Genomic DNA, 11,597 nt, shown 5'->3' on the forward strand with positions numbered 1-11,597 from the left:
ACAGACAATTATATTTTATTGTAAAACCTGACAAGATCGTGAAATCGAAAGTGAAAGCATCTGAAGCCCGCTTATAAAATGGCAAAAGAGGAACTCCCGTTCACAAAATTCAAATCACAAATAATACTACTGATGAAAAAGAACGGGTTGAATGTTAACTACTTTCGTTTCCATATAATTATAAACTATGATAAAAGTTCATCAGCATGCATTGATTAATAGCATGTTGTAGCGCAAAAAAAAAACAAAAAAAAACTTGCTTTTGCAACCAACTGAGAAAGTTAATCGCAAAAGAGCGACCAGTGGGAAGAATGAGTCTGGAGCCCTGAATTGCCCAGCTCCCTCTGTTAATGACCCCCTCAGCACCTGCGTTCAAAATTATCTGGCGCCGCCCCTGGTACATCGATGTATTTTTGAAAAGCAAAAATTAAGTTTGTCCAACTCTAAACCCAGTCCCCAAATAAATTAGGTTATTAAATAAAAAACTAGCAAAACGAGTTGCGCGGTGTCCCCACCACTTTTCAAAGCAAAGTTACGCCACTGTATATAGTTAGTGTGAACTGGCCTTTATTTCAGACACATTTACCTTAACAACCACATACCAGTGCCTTGGTAACCAACGGTAACATTCTAACAATGCCATAGCAACATGCTGACAACAAGACAACTTTAGCAACTATAAGTAAATGCCCTGGCAACCTCCCAGAACATCCTAGCAGCTCCATAGCAACATGCTGACATCCACAAGACCTTAGCAAGTGTATGGTAATTCCCTAGCAACCACCCATAACACCCTAGCAACTCCATAACAACATGCTGACATCCACAATACCTTAGCAACTGTATGGTAATTCCCTAGCAACCACGCAGAACACCATAGAAACATGCTGACATCCACAAGACCTTAGCCACTGTATGGTAATTCCCTAGCAACCACGCAGAACACCATAGAAACATGCTGACATCCACAAGACCTTAGCCACTGTATGGTAATTCCCTAGCATCCGCCCAGAACAGCCTAGCAACTCCGTAGCAACAGGCTGACAACCAGAAGTTCTTTGGCAGTGCCCTGGCAACCACCCAGAGCACCCTAGAAACTCTGTAGCAACATGATGACATCCACAAGACCTTAGCAACTGTGTGGTAATTCCCTAGCAACCCTCTGAACACCCTAGCAACTCCATAAAAACATTCTGACAGGGAGAAGACCTTAGCAACTGTATGATAATGCCCTGGCAACCATCCAGATCACCCTGGCAACTCCATAGCAACATGCTAACAGGCAGAAGACCTTAGCAACTGAATGGTAATTCTCTTACAACCGCCCAGAACACCCTAGCAACTCCGTAGCAACAGGCTGACAACCAGAAGTTCTTTGCAGTGCCCTGGCAACCACCCAGAGGACCCTAGAAACTCTGTAGCAACATGCTGACATCCACAAGACCTTAGCAACTGTGTGATAATTCCCTAGCAACCCTCTGAACACCCTAGCAACTCCATAAAAACATGCTGACAGGCAGAAGACCTTAACAACTGAATGGTAATTATCCAACAACCACCCAGAACACCCTAGCACCTCCGTAGCAACAGGCTGACAACCAGAAGTTCTTTGCAGTGCCCTGGCAACCACCCAGAGGACCCTAGAAACTCTGTAGCAACATGCTGACATCCACAAGACCTTAGCAACTGTGTGATAATTCCCTAGCAACCCTCTGAACACCCTAGCAACTCCATAAAAACATGCTGACAGGCAGAAGACCTTGGCAACTGTATGATAATGCCCTGGCAACCATCCAGATCACCCTGGCAACTCCATAGCAACATGCTGACAGGCAGAAGACCTTAACAACTGAATGGTAATTATCCAACAACCACCCAGAACACCCTAGCAACTCCATAGCAACAGGCTGGCAACCAGAAGTCCTTTGGCAATGCCCTGGCAACCACACAGAGCACCCTACAAACTCCATAGCAACATGCTGACAAACAGAAGACCTTAGCAACTTTATAGTAATGCCATGGCAACCACCCAGAACTCTAGCAACACGACAGTGTGTTTTGGACAGTTTATTGTTGATATATTTGTGACTGCGCTTTAATTTAATGGCTAAATTATTTTAGTTTGTGTTTATATATTGCATTATGTGCTTATATGGTTAGGATGACTTAAGGATTATGTAAGTTGTACTTTTCTGGAGATGATGATGATGAGAAAGAGAGATGTCTGTTTTCTAAATCAGAGTGTTCCTCTAAAAAGCTATTTAAGGAAATCTCATTAACGCCTCTGCAAAATAACACATTCACATCTCGGCAATGCCCTGGCAACCACACAGAACACCCTACAAACTCCATAGCAACATGCTGACAAACAGAAGACCTTAGCAACTTTATAGTAATGCCATGGCAACCACCCAGAACTCTAGCAACACGACAGTGTGTTTTGGACAGTGTGTTTTGGACAGTTTATTGTTGATATATTTGTGACTGCGCTTTAATTTAATGGCTAAATTATTTTAGTTTGTGTTTATATATTGCATTATGTGCTTATATGGTTAGGATGACTTAAGGATTATGTAAGTTGTACTTTTCTGGAGATGATGATGATGAGAAAGAGAGATGTCTGTTTTCTAAATCAGAGTGTTCCTCTAAAAAGCTATTTAAGGAAATCTCATTAACGCCTCTGCAAAATAACACATTCACATCTCGAGTTTGGTTCAAGCCAATTCAAGCAAAGTGTCCTCCTAATTTTCATACAATTTCCCTGTTGACGTGTTTTGGCTTTTAACAAGAATAATCTCCATCTATACTCCTCAGGCAGGTAACAACCAACGGTACGCTATGTTTATTTATGTAGGACAAGAGGGCTCAAATTAGAAGCACACGGTGGAAACAACAGTTTGCGTCAAACTTTAAAGACTTTCCTTGCCAGCTCATTAAGGTTTCGGTCAGTGTGATTGTTAACGGTGTGTGTGAGAAAGAAAACTGTTTTCCTGACATTAATGAGTGTCACAATAATTACCTCACTTTGCACTTCACAGATTGTCTTGGAGCACAGCCATGTACTTTGTCACAACCCTTAGGGGGTTATGCAAAAGTTTTACACACAAACACACACTTCATATCCCTGACAATGAATTCAGGTGATAATTTGAAACTCTCATTTCTCATTAAGCCTGACTCACACTATAGGATTTTTAGCCCGATTTAGCCCCGATTTCCCCCTCCCGAGAATCGGAGCAAAAATCTTGTGGAGCCCCTCGATCGGTCCCGATGTTCGGCGTGGATTATCTGGTAATGTGAGGCGTTCACCAATCGAATCTTGCATCTTCCGATCTGCTCGCACACAAATCGGGGCCGCCCCGATCATATCAAACATGTTTGATATGTAGGATTTAAATTGGGATGATGACAGCTATATGATTACGTCAGTACTTTCACAATAGCCAATGCTGGACCACAAAACAGCTGCTGTATGGCCCCGTTGGATAGTGGAGATGGAGGAAACTGCTTCTTGACGTTTTATAGTAACACGACTGTCTGTATAATGTGTCGAAAACGCCTACTTTTCCTATCTGAAATGTTCACATCTCACATTTTGATCATGATAGCGAGAGAAAGCCAATCAAAGCTTATGTTTAAGATAAGCATTGATTGGCACTTTTATTTGTGTCCTATTATGGGCATAATTATGGGTGTAATTTGAATTTCCCCCCCAAAGATTTAGGACCCATTATGAAAACATTTTAGCCTGAGGAGACTGCAGCCATTTGGACTTGAAGGGAACACATTTGCCTATCTTTTTTTATTATTCTTTAGAAGCAAGCAATCATAATTCTTGAGATATCACACCCTAAACATGACTTCTCAGATAAGACATTTTTAAATAAACAGATTAGGGGCTGGAAAATATGTTTTACAGTCCTTTTCTGGGTCTCCAGCAACAAATAAACAATTTATTTTTCCCATGCTATGTTTTCAAATCACCTCCCTCTTCATCCCTGCACCAAAATCCTTGTTTCACTTGAGGTGTTTCAGTTTTTTAAACTGCAATTTCAGCCTCCATCATCCGATCCCTGATCCAGTGGGAGTCTAAATGAGGCTGTGATAAGCCTTTGCACAGATATGTTTGGTCAGGTGAAAATGCTGGACTGATTGATCAATACTTCTCTAAGAGCCAGTTGAAATAGTCTCTTAACAGGCTGCGAGACCACGGTTAGAATCAATCGACCCTCACTTCTCCTGCTCCCGAGTCAAAGCCATTCTCAATATCTCTTCAAGCACTAAATACACAAGGATTTCACCTGTTATCCACGAGTACAATCATCCTGTAAAGGTGGATCAACTCAATTACTCTGGTTGCCACTGTGCATGTGATTACTTTATGCATGGAGATCTAATTTACAATTTGTAAGGACAAAGTTAAAGTTCAGTATTGGTGATCAGTGAAGGAATAGACAACCATTTGCAAGTTCAAGGATACTGAGAGATCTTTAACTTAGAATTTCTAATTTATTGACAACTTAAAAGCAGTTCAGATCTCGTTTGTCTACCAGGAGTGGGGTTCGAACCCACGAGGACATACATCCATTGGATCTTAAGTCCAACGCCTTAACCACTCGGCCATCCTGGTGATGTCTGTCTGTCTGTCTGTCTGTCTGTCTGTCTGTCTGTCTGTCTGTCTGTCTGTCTGTCTGTCTGTCTGTCTGTCTGTCTGTCTGTCTTGAGATATTCTGGAGCATGACTTAGGGTTTCATTTCATAACAATAAGCCAGCTTTTACGGAATTTTCACAGAGAACAGGCAGGATCTGAACTTTCTCAGGAGAGAACAACAGAGAGAAAGTTCAGATCCTGCCTGTTCTCTGTGAAAATTCAGCAGTAAAGGAATGCTGGAAATGCTATTGTTGTGGCATTGACGACCTTACAGGTGTCTCTTTTCTCTGCTGATTGGCTGTGACGTGCATGTAATGACTTGAAAGAGCAGTTAACAACAAATCTTCATCAGTCTGTTTTGAGATGGACACTAGAAATTCACAGAAAAACGTAAACTGTACAGCTTCACTTGATTGCTCATAAAATCAGTTTTGGTCTGCATTGTTACATTTGAACTTAACAATACATTTTAAACTTGCAATACAGACCACTTTCCCTAAACAAACAAAAACTCAAAATCAATGTAAACAGCTGAGGGATTGCAGCGTTTATGCACACATACACATCTGTTCTAGTTTTAACTTTGCTTATGTTTGTTTATCCTCAGGGCTGCCCAGAAATTGAGCATTAACCGTCTGCTCTAGGGCAGAAGTATTGGAGATTTTCCATTACTGTTTATAGATTTTGCAGAAGAGAAATCATTGCTTTGCTACCAGGAGTGGGGTTCGAACCCACGAGAACATTTGTTCATTGGATCTTAAGTCCAACGCCTTAACCACTCGGCCATCCTGGTGTTGTTTACTGGGTTGTAAAATAGAAATAGCTTCTCTAATATGCATTTAAGGGTCTGCTTTCTCTCATCACTATAAGATAAAGCAGGTTTACTGGACTAATTTAAGCTAGAACTGACATTATCTACCAGGAGTAGGGTTTGAACCCAGAAGGACATTTGTCCATTGGAGCTCCATTGGAAGTGCAGTGCCTTAAAGTCACTTCGCTGTCTGGCTTAAAACCTATTACCAGGAGTGGGGTTCGAACCCATGAGAACATTTATTCATTGGATCTTAAGTCCAACGCCTTAACCACTCAGAAAAAGCTAATCTGTTCACATACTGGGGTTTTATCCAAATTAAGCCTGGCTCACACTATAGGATTTTTAGCCCGATTTAGCCCCGATTTCCCCCTCCCGAGAATCGGAGCAAAAATCTTGTGGAGCCCCTCGATCGGTCCCGATGTTCGGCGTGGATTATCTGGTAATGTGAGGCGTTCACCAATCGAATCTTGCATCTTCCGATCTGCTCGCACACAAATCGGGGCCGCCCCGATCATATCAAACATGTTTGATATGTAGGATTTAAATTGGGATGATGACAGCTATATGATTACGTCAGTACTTTCACAATAGCCAATGCTGGACCACAAAACAGCTGCTGTATGGCCCCGTTGGATAGTGGAGATGGAGGAAACTGCTTCTTGACGTTTTATAGTAACACGACTGTCTGTATAATGTGTCGAAAACGCATCACAACCGTAAGGAGAAAGAGAAGCGCTGGAGTGAAATCGCTTCAGATTTTTTAATGTACCGGGTGAGTGCAGAGAGCAGCTAGCACGCTAGCTAACATATGTAAACATCACTGAACTATCAATGACGATCTGCTGCGTGAGATCACGTGAGGCGCTCCCTCTGGCATGATAATCTTAATAATATCTTGTAGTGTTGCGCCACGATGTTAAAATCTTGTAGTGTGTGCATGTTTAAGATTTGAGGCAAGATAATCTGCAAAGATTCTCCTTATGTATGTGCTGCAACAAGATTTCATAATCGGTTAGGATTTTAAAACTCCGATATTGTGAGCCCGGCATTAACCGTCTGCTCTAGGGCAGAAGTATTGGAGATTTTCCATTACTGTTTATAGATTTTGCAGAAGAGAAATCATTGCTCTCTACCAGGAGTGGGGTTCGAACCCACGAGAACATTTGTTCATTGGATCTTAAGTCCAACGCCTTAACCACTCGGCCATCCTGGTGTTGTTTACTGGGTTGTAAGATAGAAATAGCTTCTCTAATATGCATTTAAGGGTCTGCTTTCTCTCATCACTATAAGATAAAGCAGGTTTACTGGACTAATTTAAGCTAGAACTGACATTATCTACCAGGAGTAGGGTTTGAACCCAGAAGGACATTTGTCCATTGGAGCTCCATTGGAAGTGCAGTGCCTTAAAGGATTAGTTCACCCAAAAATGGATTAGTTCACCCAAAATTCTGTCATTAATTACTCACCCTTGTGTTGTTCCAAACCCGTAAGACCTTCGTTCATCTTCGGAACACAATTTAAGATATTTCTAATAATATCTTAAAAATAACGAAAAATAAAAACTTTATTCCACATTTTCGTCTCTACTGCGTCACTTGTGGATGCGCGTTCACGACAATATCATGACGCAAGCGTGTGGCGGCGCTGACTCAAATCCGGCGTAATGATGTCATCACGCCAGATCTGGGTCAGTGCCGCCACATGCTCACGTCATGGTACTGTCGTGAACGCGCGTCCAAAGTGATGAAAATGTAGAATAAAGTCGTTATTTTTGTTTTCTTTGCGCAAAAAATTATTCTCGTAGCTTCGTAAATTTACAGTTGAACCACTGATGTCACACGGACTACTTTGTCGATCATCTTGGTACTTTTCTGGACCTTGAACGTGGTAGTTACCTTGCTGTCTATGGGAGGGTCAGAGAGCCCTCAGATTTCATAAAAAATATCTTAAATTGTGTTCCAAAGATGAACGAAGGTCTTACGGGTTTGGAACAACACGAGGGTGAGTAATTAATGACAGAATTTAAATTTTTGGGTGAACTAACCCTTTGACCTCTCAGCCTTCCTGGTTAGTGTTTTGCCATGATATTTGCAGATGCTACCTGAAGTAACACAGAGCCTCATTTGTCTACACTGCTGTGTAAGTTCTGATGAGATGGGCAGGAATGGGGTGTTCAGGCTGGATCGATTGAACATGTGATGGCATCTGGTTTCTTTTGTATCTTGCTCAGAGCTAAAAGGTGAGCTCATTAACTGGACAGCAGAACCAAATGAGCAACAAAAGGGAGGCAAAACAAGACACATTTTATTATGATTAAATAAGAAAATAAACATCTTTACACCTGGCATTAATATCTGTTTACAAATAGAGCTCTTTCCCTCAAAAGGTGCTTACAGGAGATGCATTTTATATGGATTTTGTTCCGCAAAAGAAAAAAGGTCATGCATGTTTGAAAGGTGAGTGAATGATGACAGTATTTTGCTTTTTGGACAACCTGCTACTTTAATATCAAGTGTAAACTAGGCCGAAATGCTAATAAATTGTGAACTGAACATAATAAAAGTGGCTTCAGTTTTAATTTTGTGATGCAGGCATCATAAAACACAGCTAGCTGAGAAATGTAGGCATGAGATTTGTGCTTTGGCAGCATGAGAGAACATATGGGGCGGATGCGAGAGAATGTTGCCTGCAGAATACATGTAGATGTCACAGGTGAAAGTGTTCCGCTGCAGGAGAGATGCAGGTGAGGAACATATACCTTTGATCTGACATTTTACATTATTGGGTGTTTTTCTCATCTGACCTGGCTGGTTTCTTAAGGCTATTGTTGATAATAAGTAGCAGTCATTTAGAAGATACTTTCTTTCCTAAAGAAAGGAAATACATGGTGTTTATTACAGGAACAGTCCTCATGAATTTAAATGTCTTGGTTAAGAGAAGAATGGTGAAAAGAGATCATGAACCAGAACCTTCCAGGAGCCCCATTTGTTAAGATGTGCATATAATGATCCTAAATGTGAATGTACAACAATTTTTTAAAGGGGTCATATGATGCTGTTAAAAAGAACATTATTTTGTGTATTTGGTGTAATGAAATGTGTTTATACGGTTTAAGGTTCAAAAAACACATTATTTTCCTCATACTGTACATTATTGTTTCTCCTCTATGCCCCGCCTTTCTGAAACGCGTCGATTTTTACAAAGCTCATCGGTCTGAAAAAGCGAGGTGTGCTCTGATTGGCCAGCTATCCAGTGCATTGTGATTGGCCGAATACCTCAAGCGTGTGACGGAAATGTTACGCCCCTTACCATATTGTGATGATGCCCTGTCCGGCTGGAGCGATGATTCAAAAACATGAAAACCCATTATAAACGAGGCATTTGTTGCATCCAGTGGGGACATAATTATGGATTATAATGACTTATACTGTCTTTTTACGCGTTGCGTTGCGTTGCGTTGCATCGTAAACATAAAATCATGTCTGCATTTGTGATTGGAGAAATTACAAACAACAAGCCCTACTCTACACTGCCCAAAAAACTTGCTTTAAATATATATATAAAAAAAGTCTTTAAATATAAAAAACGTACTTACAATCTTAGAGTCAGAACAGCCGGCATTGTAGTCTACTCTCCCAGGATCAGTGCCCACAAATATGTTCTTATGGTTCAGTTGGTTGAAGTTGAACTGTTGGTTTAAGTGTAAGAACATTTGAAGAGTTTATTTGCAAAAACTCAGTTTTTAACCATTTTCAAAAATAATGTTTTTCATTGTGCATTCCAATTAATCTCAATCAAACTGCAGTTTGATCAGGTTAAAAAATAACTAAAAAATACAGCTAACTAACACATTCAAAATTCAGCAGTAAAGGAATGCTGGAAATGCTATTGTTGTGGCATTGACGACCTTACATGTGTCTCTTTTCTCTGCTGATTGGCTGTGACGTGCATGTAATGACTTGAAAGAGCAGTTAACAACAAATCTTCATCAGTCTGTTTTGAGATGGACACTAGAAATTCACAGAAAAACGTAAACTGTACAGCTTCACTTGATTGCTCATAAAATCAGTTTTGGTCTGCATTGTTACATTTGAACATTACAAATGATGTATTAAGATGTATTGATCTTAAATGAAATACCTAATTTCCATATCCAACACCACTATATTCTGTTGGAAATTTACATTGATCTTCCAGGAGTGGGGTTCAAACCCACGAGGACATTCATCCATTGGATCGTAAGTCTCTGTAACGGATGAGCGTTGCAACGAAGTGGGGGATCCAAATGCAAGCTTTATTCATAGATGTAGTGAAACAGGCAGGGTCAAAACACCAGCACACAAGGCAAGACAATTTGTTCCTTTTACAGGTACTTAAGAACCAGAAAACTAATTTGATTATAACGTAAACACACACAGCCAAATTACTGTATTCTGTTTAAAACTCACATTGATCTACCAGGAGATGGGTTTGAACCCACGAGAACATTTGTCCAATGGATTTTAAGTCTAACACCTTAACCACTCAGCCATCCTGGTTACTATCCCAGAGATTTCCCTGTTTCCAGAAAACCATTCAGTTGAATCTCTAGTAAACCAGCATCATTATACACGGCAAAAGCAATTTCAGTACCCTCAACCAAACATAACGGAAAGTCTTCAGCCCCCTGTCACTCTGTCCTGTCTTTACGGCTGCATTCCTTTATCCATTTACATGCTCAGTCAGCAAACCATTCGCATCACTGATTTCTCTGTCAGTTTGTTGTTTTTCTATTTAAAACCACCCTAGTAAGCTCTGGTACAGACAGAATCCGTCAAACGCTTGCACTGGTGCGAGCGCTGACAGTGGAGGAGCCCCGGATGGGGAAAGTTGATCCTGATCTTCAGTGCATCGCAGAGAAACCAGCCTATCTGGCATTCCTCTCAGACATCAGAGGATGGGGGATATTCATCTGTGTTTGGACTTGATTCGGGTCATGATATCTAGTTCTGGCATCTCCCATAAAGTCTCACCAAACAGAACCATCTCATATGGCAGTGGGTTTGTCTAAAGCATCTTCTGTCAAACAAAGCTGTGACTTTTGAAAGCTGATTTTGAGAGGCTCATTATTAACCACATGGTGAGTTGTTATTGAGAACTTTCGGTGAGTTCATAAAGAGTCATCTTGCATTGGAACAGCTTGAGTTCATCTGTAAACAACACCCACATTTAGACTGCATGTTGTGCGTTGCGCTGGCAAACTAAAATGAATCAATCTCCAGTCAACCGGAATATAAGCAGGATGGTGGGCAATGCAAATTCTGGCATTTGCAGGAGAAAAATGTCACCTTTCTCAAGGGACAAGGCTGTAACAGTGGCCTTTGGATATAAGAACATTGTGCGTTAAGATATTGATGGGTGTAGATGCTCTATGCGGCTGCTTTTGTGGCGCTCACAGAAAGATAGAGATGAAAGTCAGATATATCATTCGTATTTGTACTGAATAGAACTAATTAAATAAAAACAGTAACTGAAATATAATTGTGCTTTGCGCTCTGGCAAATTTACGTGACATTCTTCTTCCATGATGATGTGAATATTATTAGGAATTTGTTCTAAATGTTTGTGTGAATGATGTTGCCCTTTCATCTCCAGCCTTGCTGTTTCGCACCAGTTCACACGGCGATCGTGATTTGCACCATCAGGGTTTTATGACAGTTTGACTAGATTAAATACCAAGGGCTTCTCCTCCATTATCTTGCTAATGATAAAGCAATTGGTGCATGACTTTCAAGCACGTCTGGATGCTAAATTTGTACATGTATCCATTGAGTTTAACAGATCAAAGCAAGCCTATATTTTCCTCTATCCTGTTTCTTCATCTTTGAGACTCTTTCCATTTCATCCTTACTCTTCTCTAGTACATTTCTGGTGGTTTATATGAATCCTGCGAGTTTGACAGATTCATCAATCTTCTGGACAGTGCAGGCACTGACCTCAAAAAATAAATTATATTCAGTGGCTAATCAATTTTTAACAGCGCTTTCTAAAACTGAGGTGTTAAAGAAAAACACCTTGCAGGCATCACGGAGTGAGCAGAACACATGGGAATTCAATAGTCTGAAATATTCATCCCAATATTCCTGTGATAAT

General features: G+C 40.6%; 3 non-coding genes across 3 annotated transcripts; all 3 read right to left on the reverse strand.

The window, feature by feature from the left end:
- Positions 1-4,547: 4,547 nt before the first annotated feature.
- Positions 4,548-4,630, reverse strand: trnal-uaa (transfer RNA leucine (anticodon UAA)). The gene has a single exon. It is a non-coding gene; the product is annotated as a tRNA-Leu (tRNA).
- Positions 4,631-5,361: 731 nt separating this feature from the next.
- Positions 5,362-5,444, reverse strand: trnal-uaa (transfer RNA leucine (anticodon UAA)). The gene has a single exon. It is a non-coding gene; the product is annotated as a tRNA-Leu (tRNA).
- Positions 5,445-6,595: 1,151 nt separating this feature from the next.
- Positions 6,596-6,678, reverse strand: trnal-uaa (transfer RNA leucine (anticodon UAA)). The gene has a single exon. It is a non-coding gene; the product is annotated as a tRNA-Leu (tRNA).
- Positions 6,679-11,597: the final 4,919 nt, after the last annotated feature.

Source organism: Sinocyclocheilus grahami, unplaced genomic scaffold, assembly GCF_001515645.1.
Source record: "Sinocyclocheilus grahami isolate Dianchi unplaced genomic scaffold, SAMN03320097.WGS_v1.1 scaffold84.1, whole genome shotgun sequence".
NCBI classification, from domain to species: domain Eukaryota; kingdom Metazoa; phylum Chordata; class Actinopteri; order Cypriniformes; family Cyprinidae; genus Sinocyclocheilus; species Sinocyclocheilus grahami.